This window comes from Peromyscus leucopus, unplaced genomic scaffold, assembly GCF_004664715.2.
Source record: "Peromyscus leucopus breed LL Stock unplaced genomic scaffold, UCI_PerLeu_2.1 scaffold_319, whole genome shotgun sequence".
Taxonomy (NCBI): Eukaryota; Metazoa; Chordata; class Mammalia; order Rodentia; family Cricetidae; genus Peromyscus; species Peromyscus leucopus.
Window position 1 is genome coordinate 93,055 of NW_023505199.1, and position 22,857 is coordinate 115,911.

Sequence of the window (22,857 nt, forward strand, 5' to 3'; positions counted from 1 at the left end):
GCCAGGCCTCCCCGAAAGCCCTGGTCAGCCCTTCGGAGTCACCTTCCGGTCCTACCTTCCTCTACCCCCCCTCTGGGATAACTCTGTAGGAAGCTCTCCCCAGGCTCGCCCACTTTTCCATTATGGGGCCTGGAACCGCGCCCCGCTCCCGGCGGAGCGCACCTCTTGCAGAACGCCACGACAACCACCAGGTGGCGCTGCCGCTTACGGAAGGGAGGTTCCCCCAAAAAGTCCCTGATCACCTTTTCCGCAAGGTTGGGACAACCCCAGGCCAAAGCTGTCCCGACTGTGCGGCTACCTGAGGGAGAAAAAAGGCGATCCCATCAATAAAATTAAATTCTTGATTACCTCTTCTCCCTCTCCCACTTCCATGCTCCAAGATGGCCATTATAATGTTCTAATTTCTTTTTTCTTTTTCTTTTCTTTTTTCTTTTCTGGTTTTTCGAGACAGGGTTTCTCTGTGTAGCTTTGCGCCTTTCCTGGAACTCACTCTGTAGCCAGGCTGGCCTCGAACTCACAGAGATCCACCTGCCTCTGCCTCCCAGTGCTGGGATTAAAGGCGCGCGCCACCACCGCCTGGCTACTCTTCTAATTTCTTAAGGGAGAGACATCAACACCCTCTGTTTTGCCTCACTGTCTTACTTCTAGGCCTTCCAGTTTTAGGGGACTCCACACCCAAACGTGAGCCTGACCCCTGCAGAGCCCCAGATCCAGAGAGCCTCGAAGCTGTTCTGCAGACCCTGCAGCCTGAAGCAAAGGGAAAGCACACTAGCTAGCAAGGGATACAGGAGCGCGTCTTCTCGGAAGAGTGAGACCACAGAGGACTCAGGGAAAGAGGAATCCACCTTCTTCCTTCCCAGCTGGAATGGAGCTGGCGGCATACACAATGCCTTCAGTATTCCAGGCTCCAATCCCTGGTGCGGTTCAGTGACCTTGGCCAAGTCACACCCTCTCCGAGCTTCAGTTTCTTTTCTTTTTTAATAAAGAAGCTTGGATCTACAAGATCTTCCGGTCTTGACTAGAGGTAGGGATGGAGCCAGTGGGCCTCACTTAGGGTCACATGCCAACAGGAGGCAGAATGTTCTAGCTCCCCCCAACACCCTCTACCCCTAGTTGGGGATGAGAAGGCAGCTCGAGATAGGGCCCTTTTAGGGCCGAGGAGAGGCAGCGAAACGACAGCCCAGCCATGGCTGGGGACTGGGGGTGGAGTGGGAACGGGGGGGGGGGCAGCGACAGGGCCACTGAATAATGAATGAGACTTAATTGGGCCCGCACTGCGCGGCGGGCGCGCTAAGCTGGGCAAACACGGGGCCGCCGCCGCCGCCGCCACTGGACAAACAAACTCGCTCAGGGTGCCTGCCGGGAGCCCCGGTGCGGACCGCCCGCCCCGGTGGTGGTGGTGGGGAGGGGGACCGGCGGGCAGCCAGGCCTCCCGGGAGCAGCAGGAACCCAGAAGTGCCCGGGACAGAGGGATGGATGGATGGATGGATGGATGGATGGATGGATGGATGGATGGAGGGATGGAGGCGCGGGGCCCAGCCCTGGAAGGAAGGGAGGACCAGCAAGGGGAACCAAGCAGATTTTGCGGTGGAGCCTGGGGCCCGAGGGCAATGGAAGCGCGAGGAAAAGATGGAGAAGAGAGTGGAGGGTGGAGGAGAGAGTGAGAAATGAGCGAGGAAAAGGCGCGTCTGGGGGAGGGTCGGTGGAGGGGCGAGAGAAGAGCTGTCACTGCGAGGAAAGGGCAGAGCGATGGAGAAACGCGAGAAGGGAGGCAAAGGGGCCTAGGGAAGAGGAATTGGAGAAGAGTCAAGAGAGGGATGAGGCGACCGGAATGAGAAACAAGGGGTGACGGGGTGGGCGCCAGGCGCCCCTGCCAGCGCCTCACCCCGCCGCGCTCCCGCCCGAGCGCTCTCTCCAGCCGCCCGCACTCACTTTGTCACAATTACGGGGCCGTCACTCGGCCGGGATTGTTTTCCCCAAATTGTTGTTCTATAAACTGGCGCGGGGTGGGGTGGGGGTGGGATCTGACAAGCTGACGCGGAGGGGAGAGTGAGCAGCTGTCGAGGGCATGGTAACATATTTACCCGCTCCTGGCCCAGGCTTGGCCTTGGTTACTACAGAAACCCATGGGAAAACTGATTGCCACCCAACCTTCATCACTGATTCCGCTTTCCACCGGCCCGGCCGCCCCTCGATCTCAGCTGCCTCGGTTTCCCCCACCCAAACGCGGCCAGGGCTGGATGGAGGCCGAGGCGATTAACCTGGTGCGGCCAAGAGTTATTCTTAACCTTTCGCCGGTTCTCTGGGGCCAGGGCGCCCTCGAGTGCCTGCTCACCGCACAGGTCTGCCACGCTCATCCCTAAGTGTGCCCACGTCCCCTCGCCCCTCGCTACCCTGGACCACCTTGCTGCCCCTCGATTCTGCAAACATCTGTTGCGCCCACTGAGCGAGAACTGCGCGAGCTTCCCAGCTACCCCCCCCGAGCCCCCCGCGCCCCCAGCACCCGCCACCCGCCTCTTCCCCGCCAGCCCAGCCTGTCGCTCCGTGACAGCCGCCGCCGAAGCCCGGGCCCCGCGGGAGCGCCGAAGAGGAGACGCTGCATGGCTGGCTCGACACCGGCCTCCCTCGCGGCTCCAGGGGCAACGGAGGATGGCGGCCGCTGAAGCGAGACGGAGTCGGCCGCTGGAGTTGGCAGGGCCAGACGAGGGAGGGGAGAGGCCCTGGGGCTCCTCTCCCGTTCTTTTAAAGCCTGTCTTTCTCATTCCGTCGCCCTCCGTCCTGCCTGGACCCGGACCCTTCCCGCTGAGCGCGCCTGGGATTCAGTAGGTTCCCCGATACCCACCGCCCCCCCCATCCACCCACCCCCCCAGTCCGGGTGATTTACACGCGGGCTCCGCTCAGCGGCCGCTTCCCAATCAGGAATATCGACCCCGGGCGGGGCCCTCGGGCCGCATCGATCCCTCTAAGGCTCGGGATTTAAAAATGTCAAATTTGCCTTTTCCAGGCGGGCGGAGGGGGCGGGGGCCAGGAGGAGGGCCGTTTGCAAGGGGGGGGGACAGCAAGGCATCGACCAGGCGCCTGTGCCCGGAATGAGAAGCGAAGGCGGCCTTGCCCTGGCATGGCCTGGTCATTCTTGTGTTCTCAGTTGTGACAAGGAGCTCTACCCTACGGCTTTGATCCTCACAGCACTACCCTATTGTACCGGGTTATTCCCAGAGGCAGGAGCCCAAAGAGGAACAAGATCACCCCAAACCTGGGGAGACAAATTCAGAAGAAGTCCTAGGGGAAAGAGACAAAACTCTAGAGACCCCCAAGAACAATCCAGCCCTGGAAAGACCAAGGCAAATGGAACCTGCCTTCAAGGTGCCCTGTATAAAGCAATGTTCCAGAGACCCAGAATCCCCTGCTCTCTAGGTCAAGGAGATTCAGCCCTGGAGAGGCCAGGCTCAACTTCATGATGGTTTGAGAATGGAGTGGAAGGTTGGAGACAAAGCCAGGTGAAAAGAGATGATTGTAGTGTGATTAGTATTATCTTCCCAAGGTGTGAACTGGGCTCGAGTCCAAACACTGGAGGCTCCAGCAACTACTGTTTCCCTGGGCCCTAAGAAATGGATTCTCTTGGAGAGTCAAAGATCTGGGTTTTCTCACACCCAGCACATCACACAGGTGTCTGCTCAGGAGCCACTCCTTCCTCCCAGATCACTACCGGCTAGGGAAGACCAGCTGGGCTGGAGACCACATCTTATACTGGAGACTATCTGTGCTCTGTACGTCGGGCTGTAGCTTAGATAGAACGCTGGCAGTGATCCTTCTCCAAGACCAAGCAATTAGGTATCTGGACTTTGGGGAGGGGAGCGTGTCCACTGCTTTCAACGCTCGCTCTGGGAAGGTGCTAGAAGGGATCGGTGTCACAGCACTCTCACATTAACATGACACACACCCTCAGGAGCACACCTCAGCTGTCACCCTGGGCACCGCCATCTCCCCAGAACTGCAGACAGAACTGACAGCGAGCCGAAGGGGGCACTCGCAGGCAGGGAGGGGTGTGGTGGCTCATCCTCCGCTGATGAAATCCAGGGGACACATCCTGGCACTGGCACTCATAGTACTGGCGCTGATGCACCGTCTACTCTATCAATCACTGCCACGCACACACCTTGTCTGAGTAGAGCAATCGCGCACAGTCCTTCTGAGGTCAGGCACCCAAGCCACCTAGTCTTAAAGCCTATCTACATCCTTTCTCGGTATTTGACCTTAACTCGCCCAATCCAAGGGCAGAGTTTGTCTCCATCTCCGATTCCCTTCTCTAATTCTTTAATTAAGGAGATGGCCAACAACCAGAAGGTCAAGTTCAAGGTAGTCAAGGCCAGGTCGGAGTGAAAAGCCAGGAATAGAGGCAGCGATGGGACTGTTAAACGCTCCCTTGCTCCCGCGTCTGCACTGGCCTCTTTCCCGGCACGTCCACTCGCCGCCCACCCGGCCCCTGTCCGCCTGTCAGTGAGTAATGAATGCGCGCTCGGGCCCTGGGCCCCCCCTGAGTCGTTCATCACTGCCAGCACCGCCCACCTCTGCCTCCCGCCGGGAGGGCTCGGCGCCCCCGGCGTCAAGGGCCCTTCTCCCCACCACCACCCCCCACCCCAACCCGGACCACTAATTGTCAGATTGAGATGTTGATTTGGCAGCTGGGAGCCAGCGCCAAAGAATCCGCAGTAAAACCTGGACTCCTTGAACTTCCTCTTGGCTCCACTTGGGTTCGCCCGGATTTGGAGCATTTCTTGATTTGACATGGATGTTTTAACTCAGGAGAGCGGGGATAAGAAACGCAGTGTCATTCTAGTCCGATAGGAGGCGCCATGGGCTAGAGGCCGGCGTTTCCCCCGAAAGGGGTGGCCTCGGGTTTAGTTGCATTTGCGGGGGAATGGAGACCCTAAAGGCTTAGTCCTCCAGTCTCCCAGCAGGGGACACCCAGGACTTTGATCTGCCTCTCTCTGGCAAACTAGTTAGTCTCCGCTTCCCCTCAGGAAGGCCTCGGCCGCGGGTACCAAGTTCGCCTTAGGGGATGCCCAAATTCCTTCCTCTTCCTCGGCTGGTGCCCCGGAGGGCCGTTCACTCCCCAGCAGGAGCCGCACCTGCAGGAGTCTGCTCCGCCCCGCCCGGGTGCCTAGGTTGCAGTCCCAGCCCGCCCTCTCCCGGCCCGGAGCTCCCGGCGGCCGGCTGAGTGACGGGCAGCGGGTGATATGCGGAAGGGGGCGGGGTGCGCCGCGGGCGGCAGCGCTGACCCTTCACATTTCCGATCCGCCGGGACCCTCATCCATCCGAAGCTGCTCTTTGTCTGGCCGCCTAATGCTGCGGACAGGATGGATGGCGGGACCGACAGCCGCGGAATCCCTAATAAAAGGCCGCGGCCGCGGGAGGGAGCGCAGGAAGGAGGGGAGCGAGAGGGAACGATGGAAGATGGCAGGAAGCACTGGGCTGCCGCCGCGGCTCTCAGGCGTTGCCGGCTGAGCTCACTGAACCACGGTTGGCCCTGGGTGAAGCCAAGAAGTGTGAGGTCGGCTATTGTCGGGGGGGGCGTTGGTGTGGAGCTGGTTAAGTCTGCTGCTTGTCAAAGAATGAAAAAAAAAAAAATCTAGGGGCCCCCAGACAGAAGGAGTATCCTAGGGCCTACATCACTTAGCTGAGCCCTGGAGACTTCGAGCTTGGCGCTTCCTCCTGGGCTGTCAGCTCTCCAGCAGCCCGCGCCCCTCCTTCAGCTCTCTGCACCCCATCCACCTCCTTTAACCTGTCGGTCTCCCCGCGAGGGATTCAATATCCCCGCGGAGAAATGAGGGGTATGACAGCTGTCTGTGCAGCCAATTGCCACATTTCATTAATCAGACACTGGAGAGGGCCAGAGTGGTGACGGGGGCCAAGGGGTGGGGGTGCCAGCGCAAAGGGAGGAGGAAAGGGTGCCGACCAGCAGCCTCGTCTGGATAGATGTGCTGGCTGCGCAAGGAAGAAAATCGGTACTCGGGTCTAATAAACATTTTGGGAGCACTCTACTGAACTCACTGGGGAACCAGCAGGGCTAGGCTAAGGGGACTGACCAGCTGATGAGGGAAACCCTGGCCTGGCTGCTGCAGGGTCCTGAGTCTTCAGTGTGGGCACATAATCTCCAAAAGAAGGCAGACTCTGCGTGTGTGTGTGTGTGTGTGTGTGGTGTGTGTATGTTGTGTGTGTGTGCAGGTCAAGCCAACAGCTTTTCCCCGATGGTCACAGGGGGACTTTGGTTTTCCCTTTGGCTCAGGAAGCAAAATTCCCTCGCTTACTTCGTTTTTCATCCCCTCCTTTTCTGGGCCCCCTCTCTCTCTCTGGACCGTTCTCTGTAGCTAACTTTGGCCTTCTGTTAGCCAATATTTGAAACTTGATGGTGTCAGAGTTGACAGCCAGAGCAGAGAGGTTGGGAACATTGTGAGTGAAGACCGGCCTGTTGGTCAACATGTAGTAGGTTGCTGGTCCCTGTAAAAATCTTGCTGCCTAGTCCTGTCCAGCTTCTCTGCCTTTGCATGCCTCTAGTGCCATTGTCCCTTTTCCAAGCACTGGGAAGGAAGCTGAGACATCAAAACTCCTGTTCTAAGAACATCCCCTCCCATTCTAGAATATCTCCTTACAGGGTGGTAACTAGACAACCCCCCCCCCCCCCCGCGCGCGCCACTTCTGGACCCCAGTTTCCTCATCTCTTACAGACAGGGATAATGCGCCCATCTCTTAGGGACGCTGGAAGGATGCAATGGGAACTCACATGCTAAAACCTCAAATTAAACAAGCACTTACTCATGTTCTCTCCAGTCCCATGCAACGCCCAGTGCTCTAAGGTGGACAGGGTTCTCTCCTTTTTATACAAGGCGTCTAGTGTCAACAACCCATGCTGTGTCTGGCTTGTGCCTCCTCAAAGTGAAAGGAAAGCAAAGCATGGAAGGTTAGGAGACTGTCACCGGCCCTGAAGAGGAGGAAAGGAACGGGTTCTCAGATTTTGACGACAGGACACCAGCCAGGAGCCTCTCTCTGTGTCTCTGTGTCTCTGTCTCTGTCTCTCTCTCTTAATAGATGAGGAAACGGAGGATTGTAAAGTGATGGAAGCCCACGTTGCCAGGCGTCTTCCCACCCTCTCTCTTATTTCTGACCTCCTCACCCTTTCTTCCCTAGAGGGCATCCGGGTTCAGTGACAATAAGTATGAGAGAAAGAACAAAAAGAAAGAATCTCAAGGAGCCAGGACTTTCCGCTAGACTTCATAAAAATTTAACACGAAAACTTCTGCAGAGTAGAAGGCACACAACACATGCAAATCATATGCTAATCACATGCTAATCTAAAGTCTGGCCCTTGGCGCTCGGACACACACCTGCTATAGCCTTGGGGAAAATTCTGGGAAACCCCTGGGCTCTAGGAACGGTAGGATCCCTGTAGGGTCTTGTTATGGATTTTAGGTTCGTTGTAGGAGTTACCTGTGTAATTTGGGATTAGGAACAGCGTAAGTGCAGAGTCATTGCAGAGCTTACTGCAGGATTCCGACTGGGCTAGGCTTTGATTAGGAGATTGTGGAGGTCTTCTTCCGCTCCTCACCTTCTTCCATCACCCCTGCACCAGGCTTTGGTTGTCTTGCTGCACCCCTGGCTGCCTATCCCCATTCTTGGGCTCACCACTTCACTGGGACTTCCTAGTTCAATCACCAGAGAGGCTCTGGGTACAATGCCCCTGACCTCTCCCCCGTCCCCAGCATTCTCTCATAGATTTTTTTTTTTTTTTTTTTTTTTTTTTTTTTTTTTTTTTTTTTTTTTTTGCCCCAGGAAGACCTACTGGTCTTAGCCCTAACTAGGTCCCCGCTTGGACTAATGTGACAGCTGCAGGGAGCTATGAGAACCTGGAGAGCTGGCAGCTTCATTCCAGAGCGTGGGGAAAGAGCAACAGAACATGAATAAATTCATAGAGCTGGCCCTTGGCTCCCTGTGAGCCAAGCCTGCTCCCCCCCACCCCACCCCACCCCACACACACCAAACACAACCGCTGCCTCCTGCAGCCTGCCTGTCACTGCTGCTCACAGCTTGGGCTGACGGTAGGCGCAGATGATGCTCCAGTGAAGAAGCCTGGCATCTGAAAGGGGCTAAGGTGAGGGATCTAAAAGGGAGTGAGGGGAACTAGGATTAGAGGGGTGGGTGAAGAGCTGGCAGAGAGGGCTCTGCTGAGGGGAGGGAGAAGAGGGTGGGGAGGAAAGACGAGGGGTGTTGGACTTGGGTGGATGAGGCCCGAGGCTCTGCAGGGGAGGCTGGTGTGAAGGGAGACCTGCTTTCTCTGATCCATCCATCATGCAGCCTGGGGGAGCAGATCAGGAATTAGACATGCACAGGGCCGACATGGCCCTCAGCCCCCCGAGGAAGACAAATGGTGACAAAGACCTTGAATAAAATTTGTATTTATGGTTGGAGGAGAGCCCTTCCCCCACTGGCTGCCAATCCTTTCTCTCCCAATCCTTTCAGGCAGGTCGGGACCTTACCCCACCCACAGCGGGCCAAGCCCAGCACCAGTCACTTCTTCTCACGATTGCAAAAGGGTTTGCAGGGGTCCAGGAAAGGAGAGACGAAGAATCACCTTCTAGACAACTGTGACCTGGTGTACCTTGTACCCTCTGCTTTACACAACATAGTCCACACACCAACCTCTTGTTTTTACCCTTCTCTCCAAGAGCCTCTCTTGCTGTCTACTGCTAGGTCTCCAAACACCCCCAGATCCTTCAGTCCTGAACCCACTCTGCCAGCCTCTGACCTTCTATTCCCTGGAAGATACAGCTCCTGGCTTTTCCTCTGCACTCTGATGAAAGCCAGTGTTCCTTCTTGGCCACTCTGAAAGCAGACATTGTCACCGTTATAGGCAGTATAGGCTGGTGGCTAATACTACTACTCAAATTTGAATTGTGTTACTATGCATAATCAGCCAAACATCCATTATTGGGAGCCTAATTTCTCTAGATTTTCTCTGATAATAAACAACTGGGGGAGGGAGGCTGATGAAAGCTGGTATCAGGGCAAGATTCGGGTGGTGCCAGTCTGGACAGGGCAAGTGAGGATGGCTCTTTCTCACCAGGAGGTGCCAAGGGCTTCAGTCCTGAGACAGAGCTGGCCTCTGTGGGTCTCAGATTTTAGGACTAAGACAGACATACGAATTCCCTCTTCAAGCAGCCTCACACATGTGTACACAAAGCCCACAATTCACAGCTCTGCTCACCCAGGGACCGCAAGGCCAGGGTCTTAGGGCGACCCCACCCCACACACAGTATCCAGCACTGTCACAACACGCAGACCCACAGCCCAGCACTCTGCTTGCAGAACTGCCCGCCCCCGCGTCTCCTCACAGTTGATATGTCACATTGGAGTCCGAACACGGACCTGGGTGTCTCTCCGCAGCGCGCCATTTACATTTCTCTCTAGATCTGTCAACCTGTCTAGGCTCCCTTCTCTCTCTCTCTGTCTCTGTCTCTTCCTCTCCCGCTCTGGGGCTGTCAGTCAGTCTCTTTTAGAAGCTTTGTCTCTTCGCGTCTCTTTCTGTCTCTGATTTCTCGGATGTCCATTTCCTGCTTGTTTCCTAGTCTCTCTCTCTCTCTCTCTCTCTCTCTCTCTCTCTCTCTCTCTCTCTCTCTCTCTCTCTCTCTCTCTCTCTCTCTCCTTCTATTTCTTTTCCTTCTTCTTCTGCTGCTATGCTATCTTAGAGGCCAGGTTCCCATTCTGGTCAACAATAACGGTTGAACCCTTTGCCATATTCGGTATTTGGTTGGGGGGGCACCGAGGGACGCGTGGTGGCGAATCGCATTTTATTTCTGTTTTCTGTTTGTTGTATGTGAGCCCCCCACCCCACCCCGCGCCCCTTGTTTAGCTCCGCGGTCCCTCTGAGGTCTTCTATGTGTGTTGTAGCCTGATCCTGTTTACCCCATCACTGAGTAGCCCATCTTCCTCTAAGCTCCGAGAATGCCAAACTCCAGGTACAGGGTGGAAAGTGAGGATACGGCGGGGCTGAGAATCGCTGCAAAGCCCCGGGTGCAGGCAGGGAGCCTGGAGGCTGGGGGCTCGGCGGGGAGGTGGGGGGAGGTGCGCGCCTGCCCCGCCCCCGCGTTTCCCGCTCTGGGCGCCAGGGTCGCTCCGCCTGCGGCCGCTTATAGTGGCTCCTGCCGCGCGGCGACTCACACCACCCGCACTGCTGCCAGGGAGGAAGGTTAGGGACGCAGAGAGGGAGAGCGCTTGCGGGAGAGGGACGCCTGGCTAGGGCTCTGGCGAGGGCTGAGGCCAAGGCTGCTGAGGAGGCAGGTTGTGCTTTCCAAGAGCTAAAGTGCAAAATCGACGAGGTCGCGTCCAGTGAGAGCCCGCCTGCAGCTCACAGCCTGGGACGTCGGAGAGCGGGGAGAGGTCTCCTGGTCTAGCCGGGAGAAATCGGCGAAGGGCGCCCGGGACCCAGACACCGCCATCCGCAAGAAAGCAACTGTCTGGAGAGCAGGCATCCTAGACCTGTGGGAAACCAGCCGTCCAAGAAGCTGTGGCTCTCAGGCGCCCTGGATCGTTCGAACTGCACCCGAGGGTGACACCAGACTCCAGGTTCTGCACCCTCAAGGGCTGTCCTTGGCCCAACCCACGGGGGAGACCTCCACTCTGACCGGCGGTTTGGGGAACAGCTCCACGGTGACAGGAGGCATCCGCCGGGGCAAGGTGGTCGGGCACAGCCGTCGGGAGATCCGCACCGGGCCCGAGCCCGCGGAGAGCCCGGGCCTCCGCCGCCATTGCGCCCAAAAGTGAGGAGATTTGCTGGCCCTGGCCGCGTCACGGCTGAGCGCCGCAAGCGGGTGGCGGGCGCGGCCGTCGGGGTGGCCATGGTGCTGCTGCTGCTGGTAGCCATCCCGCTCCTGGTGCACAGCTCCCGCGGACCAACACACTACGAGATGCTGGGTCGATGTCGCATGGTGTGCGACCCCCACGCAGCCCGAGGCCAAGGCCCCGACGGCGCTCCCGCCTCGGCGCCTCCTTCCCTCCAGGTGCCAAGGGAGAGGTGGGTCGCCGAGGGAAGGCAGGCCTGCGGGGACCCCCAGGACCCCCAGGTCCAGAGGGCCCCCGGAGAGCCAGGCAGGCCAGGTCCCCAGGTCCTCCTGGCCCAGGCCCTGGAGGGGCAGCGCCCCCTGCAGGCTATATACCCCGAATTGCTTTCTACGCGGGTCTCCGGCGGCCTCACGAGGGCTATGAAGTGTTGCGCTTTGACGACGTGGTGACCAACGTGGGCAACGCTTACGAGGCAGCCAGCGGCAAGTTCACCTGTCCCATGCCAGGCGTCTACTTCTTCGCTTACCATGTGCTCATGCGCGGTGGCGACGCACCAGCATGTGGGCCGATTTGATGAAGAACGGACAGGTGAGATTACCCCTCTCCTTAGCCCCAGATCTCACTAGGGACCTCCTAAAATTCCCTGCACTCAGTCGCAACCCAGCTCCTCCCCTGAAACACTATCAGGTATCCAAGAATGCTAGGCCACCAAAAATTGGTCACTTAATTTAATCAAAAGAGGAGGAATGGGGGCCTGGAAAAGAAAGTCACCTGTCCGAAGTCTCCCGGAGCGTTGGAGGGATGTCTGAGCTGGAACTCAGGACTCGAAGCATGCCTCTGCATCAACTCACCAACTCCAGCCGTAGCCTGCCACATCATGTCTGTGGTGCTTGCCTTACCCCTCAGCCCTTCTCTCTGCCGGTCTGGGCTGCCTGCTGGCTTCTCAGTCAGTGTTTCCCAGCCCTGGCATGGAACTAGCTATGAGGGACTCTGGATTCAAGAACTAGAATGGAATCTTGTTTTGGTAGTGGCCATCTCCCCCCAAGGGGGAGTCATTCAGATTGGATTTTCAAAGAAAAGGCGAAAAAAGGAAAAAAAAAAAAAAAAAAAAACAAAAAACACTCTTTGCCCATTTGCTAGGTAGCAGTCCTATTTGTTCATCCCTGGGCCGGGCAAACCTAGACCAAGTCTTGCCCTCAGCTAACACTGACTCTGTAGGCGCGGTGGGAAACCGGCCCAGGGCCACATAGGTGGAAGGATGAACCCATTGAATGTTGGTTTGGAAAAAGCTAGGAGGCAATGGTCAGGAAGAGAGGAGGCCTGGTCTACAGGCCCTACACCCTCCCTGGAACCTCTCCGATGCCGCTATGTTCTGCTTCAGGGGTAGTCAAAATCATTGCCACCTAGGTTTGAGGACCAGCTCCCCAAAAGACTCCGGCATTTGAACTAGCAAGATGCCATAGGCTGGGCGGAGGGGGCTGCCTATACTGTGCGGGAAGAGGAAGGTTTGGACCGAGCAGTGACCTCTGAATGTTCCACGGAGGGGGTGGGGCCCTGGTGCATCAGGTCTACTCCTCGGGGCTCCTAAGTCTTGAACCCCGCTCTATAGCTGAAAAGCTCCTGGTTCCAAGAGGACGTCACCCTAGACCAACCTCATCTTTGGGGTCTGTTCCTAGCAAGTCCCTCCCTCCAGAGCCTGAGGAAAGGGAGCTAGCCGTTAGGCTCTGAGCATCTTCCTGGGGTTGATGGTGAATGGCCACATGATCCAGTGCACCTGTGACTGGGAATGGCAAAGTCTAAGGAAAAGCTTGGTGTCTTTCTTCTTGTGGCACCGAGTAGGAAGATTTGGTCTGTGCCAGGAATCCGGAGGAGGCTGGGGTGTGTTGGTTTGGAGGGGGTGGGTGGCACAGCTTCCACTCTGTATTCCACGGAGCGGACACTGGCCCTGGGAATGGTAAATAATGATTAGAATAATGATGAATAATTAATGATTTAATAACCGGTCCGGTGGGATGGGAACTGAGGGAAGGGCCGGCGGTGTGACTGCTGCAGACCAGAGAGCCCGACCAGAGGCAGCCCTCCCTCCACACGGTGGGGGACCGGCTGAACACTCCCCAGGGAAACTGGGGCCCAGGAGGCCAGAGAGACACAACACAGTTCACTTTCCTACCGGCGTGACACAGGTGTGGATACACGTATTCCCCAGTCCCACAGAAAAGCTAGTTTAGGAATTCCAATTGAGCATGGCCTCCTGGAAAAATCCTGAAAGCTATTTTTATTTTTTAGCATGAGAATAGCAATTCTACGTAACATTTTCTGTATACAGAATATGGTTCTGAACTCACTCCAGGAGTAATACTCACTTAATCCTAACCACCTCACGGGGTAGGTTTCTATTATTATTACCCCATCGCTCTAACAGAGGCCCAGAGAAGGTACATGTGTGCCCCCAAGTCATGTCTGAGAAGCCCTGCAGTCTCCTAGCTTTGTGGTCTCAACCTTCCTAATGCTGTGACTCCAACCATAAAATAATTTTGTTGCTACTTCATAACTAATTTTGTTACTGTTGTGAGCTGTAAGGTAAATATCTAATACGCAACTCCTGCGAAAGAGTCATTGGACGCCCATAGGTTGAGAAACGCTCGTTTGCCCCCACCGCCCATACCTAAGCGAGCTCGCTCCAGCAGCCACAGGACTCAACCCCCCAGTAACTGAGCTCTGCACAGGATGTGGGTCTGTTTTTTTTTCGTCCTCCCCCAGGTCCGGGCCAGCGCCATTGCTCAGGATGCGGATCAGAACTACGACTATGCCAGCAACAGCGTCATTCTACACCTAGATGTGGGTGACGAGGTCTTCATCAAGCTGGACGGTGGGAAAGTTCACGGCGGCAACACCAACAAGTACAGCACCTTCTCAGGCTTCATCATCTACCCAGACTGAGCCCAGCACCTTCCCGCGCACTCTCTCATTCGCCCGCCCTTGGCCCCCTGCTCCAATCCACATTGACCTCCAGCTAGCTCTACCCAAGGCCCATCCTGAGAGCCCGCGGACTCTCCTGCTCCCAGGCTACCTAAATGGGCGGATCTTTGGGGCTCAAGGGTTTTAAGCGGCCGGAGAGGTGGGAAGAGGAGAGCCGCTTAGGGAAGGACGCTTCACTTGTGCTCCAATGAAACCCTGCAGCTGAGACGGACTGACGGACGGACGGACGGACGGATGAGGTCACGGCCTTCCTTGTGCCTGAAGCTGGGGAACAGTTTCACTAATGGAGAGCAAAGACTCACAGGGAAAAGGGACGTGCCGGCAGCTTGGGAGGGAGAGGACTGCCGCGGAGCCTGTCTAGGTGAGAGGAGACTCTGACACAGGTTAGGTACCAGACCTCAGTAGCCACTTTGTCCCTTCCCTCCATCTCCATTTCTCAGGCTCTAGCCTGGGCCGCCTTCCCATGAACGGAGGACCCAACGACTTCCTTCCTAGCATTCAGAACCCATTTTGTACAGTCCCTGTCCCACCCCTCTCCAGGATAGGTCCTGGAGCTACAGATACTGTTACTTCTTCAATAAAGTGAGCTGGGATTGTGTGTGCTGCCTACCTTGGCACAGAATGGGAAGACAGTGGCTGACCCTTTTTGCCCGATGCCCTTAAAGGACTCCCCTAACCCCACCCCACGCCCGCTTTCAACCTCAACTAGGAGATTGATCTATATACAGTTAGCCTGGCCAGGCATGCTCTCCAGAGGGAGGGATGCAGATTTCAGCTTTGATGTGGAAGGTCGAGTAGAAATTCTAAAGTTGGGTTCAGTGGGCCTGCACAGAAGAGAATTCTAGCAGTTCCCTCGCCTTTGTTACTGGTCTCTTTGCGGGTTTTCTTTTGAGATAGGTCCTAGTTTTTGGCCCGGGGTGGCCTCCAACTCTTAGGTTCAAGTGATCCTCCTGCCTCAGCTTCCAAGTAGCTTAGGCTACAGGTGCCCAACTAAGAATTCTGACAGAGTACTCTAGACGAGAAAGACTGGTGGGCCTGGAGTGAGACTGATCTCAGAACAGGCTCCACGATTTCCGCGAAGGCACTCAGGAGTTTGCTGAGAAGGTGGCTGGCGGGCGTGGGAAGATGGACCGCTTCCCCTCACTTTGTCCCCTCACTGGAGCACACTCCACCACATGACCACTGGAGAGCAACAGCAGCAGCGCCTATGAACACTCACTCAGTTTACAGAAACTTTATTAAAGGGTAAGAGGCTGTTGGCTCCAGTCCAATGGGCAGAGCAACAATAAATAAGACTAAAAAGGAAGGATGGCCGAAGCAGAACAGAATCTCCGTGGAGGCTGGAGTCACGATGGAGAGTCCTGTGGACCACAGAACCCACTGGAATGAAACGCTAGAGAGAGAGAGAGACTCTGTCACGTCCCCTTACTTCTTGGTAAAGGAGGCAAGGCTGGCCCGGGCTCCAGTATGGTCTGGCCGTAACTGAAGGCTCACCAGGGCATCCTGCCGTTCAAGCAGCGTGGCCACAGGGTTGGTGCAGAGCCGGGTGGGCCCAGGAGGTGGGATTCGGCTAGTGTAGAAGGCACACTCATCGTCCAGGCGAGCCTCGTGGAAGCAGTGGATGGCGGCGAGACAGGCTTTGAGGCGCTGCCTCAGAGCCAGAGTTCGAGGGGCCAGACTGCTGGGGCCTGAAGGCCATGGGAATGTAGAGACCCTCTGCAGTTACCGTCTCTCCGGGTGCTGACTCTTCCCCTCCCCCAAGAGCACAGCCAGTTAGAAGCACAGGGCAGGAGAGCTCTTCAGTGGGAGCCAGAGGAAAGAAAGCATAGCATTCCCCGGGAGGTGTTTGGCGTACGCCTTTAATCCCGGCACTCGGGAGGCAGAGCCAGGCGGATCTCTGTGAGTTTGAGGCCAGCCTGATCTACACAGAGTGAGATCCAGGACAGGCACCAAACTACACAGAGAAACCCTGTCTCGAAAAACCAAAAAAGAAAAGAAAAAAAAAAAGAAAAAGAAAAAAAAAGAAAGCATAGCATTGCCCAGTGCAAGGCAGGGCCCACTCCCAAGGGCATGGAGCTTTGCTCATACCCTTTCCCAGCCAATTCCTTACCTGACTGGCCTGCTGGGGACCGCAAGGACTGGAGTGAGTGGAGAGGGGGGCTGGCACAGAGTGGGCTTTGTGAAGAGAAGGTCAAGCTGGTGGTTGCTGGAGACCCCTGACCGCAACAGGACTGTGAGCCAGACTCTGGATTTCTAGCTTCCAGAGAGCAGGCTGCCGATGGTCTCAGCTCTGTCCTAGGGCAGGCCCCAAGGGGTCCAGCCTGTCCTTGGGAACGAGGCAGAAGGGGTCCAGGCAGTGCCGGAAGGCAGGACTCTGGGGGCTCTGGCCCAGCTATCCGGCATGGCTCTGGGGGCTCTGGTTCTGTGGCAGAGCTGGGCTGAACCACCTTAGTCTCCTCCCCGGGGCAAGCCTGTGGCTCCTCACGTTCTTCGGCAAGGAATGACCCTGTCACACCCGAGTGTTTCGACAGTCCGAGAAGGGAAGTTCCAGAACTGTGTTCTGGAGCAGTCAGAGTTCTAGAAATTTCAGCCAGCGGGGGCTGGAGTTCGGTCATGTCTAGAGCAGAGCCTCCACCCGGAGGGGCACCTTTGCCCGGCCAGCTCCTCCATCTCCTGCCGCAGGAGCTGCTGTAGAACACTGATGCGCTGCGGTGGGAGAGAGCACCCAGGGGTCACCGCTGTGTCCACGGGGTCTCCCCACACGCTCGTCTCCCCCACCTGTCCTCCCAGCTCCCCCGGCCAGTCTTCTCATGGTGCAGAAGCCAGAGGTGCCGTCACTACAGGCCCACCTGCATCTTTAGCTCCTGGAGGGTGGGGGTTTTATCGGGGTGAGGGCCAGAAGTGCTTGCCGCGGATCCCTTCTGTAACATGCTGCGACTCTCCTGGTCAAACAACCTTACAGCGATCTGCTCCTGCCACACAGAGGGGGAGGGGGCGGGTGAGAAAACCAGAGTTAAGATGGGGAGACTGCCCACACCCTCTTCAGGAATGAGTGAGTCAAAGCTCTCTGGTGGCTCTAAAAATCAGGTTTGGTAGTCCAGGCCTATAACAGAGCTGATCAAGAAGCTGAGGCAGGAGAATCAAAAGTTTGAGGCCCAGGTTGGTGAGATGTTCATACATACATACACACTCTTTTTTCGACTAGCAGAAGACAAGAGACAGAGACAGACATTCTAAACATAGGATAGGAAAGGCAGATGGAGAGGCAAGAGGAAGGCAGATTCTTTAGACGGTACACCTACCTCAAATCACAAGGCTGCCAGCCCTCCAGGCCAGCGGGACAGCATCAAGACCTCAGGACAGGAAGGCGTTGGACACTTACCCAGGGCAGGGCAGGCTCTTCAGGGGAGCGATGAGGAGAGAGATGAGGGGAGAGACCACTCGGCCACTGGGCCTGCGTCAGACAGGACAGGTCACCCATGGGTGGGACATAGTCTCCTCTCACCTGTCTTACTACCAACCCCTCATCCCCAGCGCCTGCCCCCTCCCTCCCTCGTCTTAACACCCCACCCCCAGTGCTTGCCCCCTCCCTCGTCTTAACACTCCCCACCCCCCCAGTGCCTGCCCTCCTCCCTCGTCTTAACACCCCCACCCCCCCAGTGCTTGCCCCCCTCCCTCCCTCATCTTAACACCCCCCACCCCCCAGCGCCTGCCCCCCTCCTCCCTCGTCTTAACACCCCCTACCCTCCACAGCGCCTGCCCCTCCCTCCCTCCCTCATCTTGGCCCACACCAGTGGCCTCCTCTGTTCTCTTACCTGCTGCTGAACTCTGGGTAATGACCGGAGCGGTGTGAAGTGGGTTTTTGACCACATGTTGATCTTTTTCAAGGATGAATATGGGGTCTGGGGAGAGATGTGGGGGGTGAGCGGGGGCTCTCTAGCCCGACTCTTCTGCTCCCCTTAGCCAGCCCAGTGTCTGGCATGGTGCTGTGTGTGAGGAGAGAGGCAACCAAGTCTACTCTCTCCATTTGGACACCTTTCTCCTGGGCTTTCCATTCCCCACGAAGGAAGGAGGAGTCACACTGGTGTGTCCCTTAGCTGCTCTCACCCGCGGTCACTGTAACTCATCACCTCTCCCTCTTTCCTAGGCTTCCATCGCGCTGGCCTGTTTGGCCGGCTCTCAAGCACTAGATGCGTCCTCTCCCCGGGGCCTTCGCATCTGCAGCCCTCTTGGTTCAATAACTCCATAGCCTCCCCTTTTTATCTGTATGGTTCACGTCCTCAACTCCTGGTCTTCACTTAAACCTCATCTTCTCAGCGACCGTGCCCTAAAAATAATTTTGTAAAACAGAGTGATTAGCATCCCTTTCAAAAACATTAAAAAAAGAATTTCTTTTTTTTTTTAATTTATGTGTAGGTGTGTTTGGGTGCCCATGAAAGCCAGAAGGCAGTAGATCCCCTGAGATGGGAATCATAAGCAGTTATAAGTTGGCCAATGTGAGCTAAGCTATCGGTCCTAAATATTAATCTATTATTAAAACCCACCTTTTAGTTTTGTTTTCTTGTTTTTTGTTTTTCGAGACAGGTTTTCTGTGTAGTTTTTGGTGCCTTTCCTGGAACTCACTCTGTACACCAGGCTGGCCTCAAACTCAGAGATCTGCCTGCCTCTGCCACCCCAGTGCTGGGACTAAAGGGGTGTGCCACCACCGCCTGGCACCATCTTTTAGTTTAAAGACAGGGTCTTACTGCATAGCCCAGGCTGTCCTGGAATTCCCTGTGGAGCAGCCCAGGCTGTCCTCTCACTTACAATGCTCCTGGCTCCAGAGAGCTGGGTTACAGTCATGTACCACCATGTATGGCTCTAAACTACCAATTTATGACACCAATTCCTCCTCCCAAATCCTTCCAGTGACTGAAGTATTTAATTTTAGAGAGAGGTACCACCTCCTGACATCCTATATATTTTATATTTGTGTTTATTTATTTTTTTGCTTCCCTCTTCGGAATATGTATATTCTGAACCTAGAACCATGGCTGCTTCAAAAGCCAGTTAGTAAATAATTGAAGGAAATTGTTTTTGTGGGTTTTTTCGAGACAGGTTTCTCTGTGTAGCCCTGGCTTTCCTGGAACTCACTCCATAGACCAGGCTGGCCTCGAACTCACAGAGATCTGCCTGCCTCAGCCACCAGAGTGCTGGGATTAAGGGCGTGCGCCACCCGGCAGGAATTAATATTTTTGATTGGTAAGAACTGGACGTGTCTAGGCCTCAGCACTGACTCCATGGTGACACATGCATGCCAGGCTGTCACCTCTCTCCCCAGGCCCCAACCCCAGCAACGAAGACCTAATAACATCCTGAGTCCCGGGTCTGCCCACTCTACCCACGGTCCAGGGCATCTCCTGAACGCCCAGCCCCACCCCGGGAGGGTCCCATCGCACCCTGGTGTGCGTCCTTTCTCCAGTCTCTCTTAATGGCACCCGTTGGGCCAGACCCAGTAGGGCTCTTCCTCCTTCACCGGAACGAGGGCAGCCTCAGGTTCTGCTGTGAGGGTAAAGGAGGAGAGACGGGACATCGGCTGTAGCGTCTGAAACATCAAAATCTACCCATCAGCACCCTCTCAGAGCCCAGCAAAATCTTGGCAAACACCAATCAATCCAAATGCCCTGAGTTGCTGGAAGTGACCATGGCTCCTAAGGGACTGGGACAGAACACACCGGGAATTCCGCTTTGCAGGGAGAGGGCAGGAACAGAGACAGGGGCAGCTAGGCCCGCCTCTGACCTATGCAGGCGGTCTCGGCCCCTGTTCTGTGCATGAGCGTGTGTTTCTGGGGTGTGACAGCCAGGCAAGCACACTCCACCACTAACCCCCACTCCTCTGACCCAGTCTCCCCGCCTCTCCACTGCCTCATCCTGCTTTCGCTCCCTAAGGCCTGCCGACCTTTTCTTGTCTCGTGGCTGGGGCAGCCAGTGACTCACCCTTGCCTTTTTGTTCTAGATCCAGACACACTCACCAGGCTGGACGGGGGTCTTCGGGAGCGGTCTGGAGGGCTGGCTTGCTGAAGTCCTGCTGACGGTAAGGACAACAGCCATCCCTGAGAGTCAAGCAAGGCTGGGCCTTGGCTAAGTGCTCTACAAACACCATCTCACTGCATCCTCACAACAGCCTCTAGGGTACAAATGTCACCCTGGCTCGGCTGTTACAGAACTCGGATACCCAGACAAGCTTGGACGACTAGCCGTGGTAAGGGTCAGGAGTTCAACTCAAACCCATTTATTGTCAGTTCATGCTGTAGCCAAAAGAAACAGCATCTCACATGCCTATCCCTCTGTGCCTTCGTATTAAGGCCTGGCTATGAAAGCCTGACCCCTGTTCCAGGCCTGACCTGACATGTCTTGCACATCCCCTCCTGGGCTGAAAGGGAATCTAGACCCTCTCCTTACCTGCTGTTACCACATGTCTCTCTTCTTAGTTCCTGTAAACTGGGGCGAGTTGAGGAATGAAAGGAAGATCCTGAAGGTGGATTCTGATCCAGAGCAAGACAGGAAAGCAGAGTGAGAAGTGGGCATCGAACTAGACACGAACCCCATCCCACCTCTCCCACAGAACCCATTTTCATCTTGGGGTACTGTCCCAGGAAGAAGTTTCTAGAAGACTAAGTGTCAGCCCCGCAAGGGTACTCACCAGAGCGTCTAACCTCTGTGGGCACAAGTGCGGCCTCGGGGTCCTGATCCCTCCAGTCTTGAGAAGCAGGAAGCCCTGGCAGGATCTGGTTGATGGATAGGGGTCCTGGGAGCCAGGTATGCTGAAGACCGAGCAATCTGGGGTGCCAAGAGAGGCCATCAGCAAGAGCTCAGAATCCCCCACCGAAGTCCACCCCAGCCTGGCCTCACATCCTTCTCATTACCTGGCCCCTCCGGGTGGTGCCTCCCTTGCTCCCTCGAACTAGTACTCTCTGAGCCAGACTGGACTGGCGCCCCAGGGGACAGCTCTTCACCCCCTCACCTGACAGGATGGTGGCCAGGGCTGCAGGGTCAGCGACAAAATCTATAGCCCCTGTAGCCTCTGAAAGGGAAGAGACAGGGTTAGAAGGAACAGGAGCGGGGGAGGCTGAGGGCAGGGGACCCTAGCAACCCTGAGCAGAACCTATCCAAGCCAGGCCTCATGGCGCACACCTGTAATTCCAGAATCTAGGGAACCAAGGCAGGAAAGCCAGGTGTTCAAGGCCAGCCTCCCCAGCACACAGAGCTCAAAGCCAGCCTGGGCTATGTAAGACCTTGAGAGATGGGAGAGGGAGAGATGGGAGATCTTTCGATTGAACCTAGCTCATCAAATGTCTGAAGAATTTCATGTAAGCTATTACTCTGACCATTGGAGCAAAAGATAAACCATGTTTTTTGTCTTAGAGAAGATATCACTGGGGGCTGGAGAGATAGATGGCCTTGTGATTAGGAGCACACACACACACACACACACACACCCTTCTTGCATAGGTTCCCAACACCTACGTCAGGTGGCCTGTAACTCCAGTTCCAGGACAATCCAATGCCTCCAGCCTCTGCAGCACCTGTTCTCACACACACATACCCACACACATATATATACTTCAAAATAATCCTTTTTTAGGGGCTGGAGAGGTGGCTCAGCAGTTAAGAGCACTGGCCGCTCTTCTGGGAGACGTGGGTTCTGTTTCTGGCCCACACGGTAGCTCACAGCTGGCTAGAACTTCAGCTCTAGGGTATCTAATGCCCTCTTCTGATCTCCACGGATGCTGCACTCACATTGACTCACAGAAAATGAAAATAAATCTTTTAAAAAACATACCTGCTATTGAAAAGGAAGGCGTTCAAGCTGAAATATGGACATTATAAAGAATCAGCACAACACTGAGCAAATGACTGTGACTGGGTTGCTGAAAAGGCTTCCACACTGTCTCACTGTGTAGCCCTAGCTGGCCTGAAACTCACTATGTAGACCAGGCTGGCCTGGAATTCACAGAGACCACCTGCATCCGCCTCCTAAAGTGCTGGGATTAAAGGCATGTGCCACCATGACAGGCAAGAGATGACATTTTGCTGAAGTAACGGATGGCTTCTTAGAGGAAAGGGCTTTCAGGACAGGGCCTAGGACTCTTACAGTATTCAAGAAAGAGGGTGTGCAAACCCCCAAATCCCACGCTGCCTTTCCCATTCTCACTCAACCAAGTCGGCTATTCCCAGGCCGCCAACAGGTACCTGTCTGGGGTGAGCACAAGCCCCACATTTGGTTCCCCAGAGCCAGGCTTGAGTTCTTCCAAAGGGTTCCGGAGTTGGGTGGTCCCCCCAATCTTTGTGATTTCTCTGTCTGGTGCGAGGTTTTCGGTCTGAGGCCTGCGAGTCGATGAGCGGACGTTGAGTACTGAGCGGTGGCTTCTGAGCCAGTCTCTGAGGGGAAAGGAAACAAGAAGCTGGGATTCAGCACTGGGGTGCATTGCTAACGTGAGCTGCCTCCATGTTATATTCTCTTCACCCATCAAGTCCCTCTTACCCTTGGATCTTGATTCTCCTGGTCCAGAGAGCACGACTTGACTGATGAAAAATCCGGGCATCTTTGAGAGAGTACTGGAATCTTGCTAGGGGTGGGGATACACCTCGGAGGAGGGATCCTTCCTAGGGTGGAGGGTAGTCATGGCGGCTGTAATGGAGACGGGAGACGGCAGACAGGACTGAGGACCAAAGCAAGGCGTGGGGGCTGCTACCCCTGATTCTCCCACCTTGGTCCCAATCCATGTGCCTGGAGGCCCGCACCGGCAGCAAGGCCGCTCTTGGGGCTCCTCCAGACACCCCCAGCCTGCGATCGCCCCAGGACTCCAAACTGCTGTCCTCCCTGAGAACCTCGACGGGACTCGTCCCCTCTACCATCCCGTGCCGCACCTCTCCAGGAGCCCCTCGGGGGTCACCTCCACTTTCTCAGCTTTTTCGCCGATTTTCTGGGTTTCTGCTGCTGCTGCTGCTGCTGCAGCCGCCGCTGCTTCCCCGGTTTGTAAAATACGCCAAGCTTGTGATTGG

General features: G+C 55.9%; 2 pseudogenes; one reads left to right on the forward strand and one right to left on the reverse strand.

Moving 5' to 3' along the window:
* Positions 1-10,860: 10,860 nt before the first annotated feature.
* Positions 10,861-13,802, forward strand: LOC114696595 (annotated as a pseudogene).
* Positions 13,803-15,158: 1,356 nt separating this feature from the next.
* LOC114696552 lies at positions 15,159-22,438 on the reverse strand (annotated as a pseudogene).
* Between the last annotated feature and the right edge of the window lie 419 nt (positions 22,439-22,857).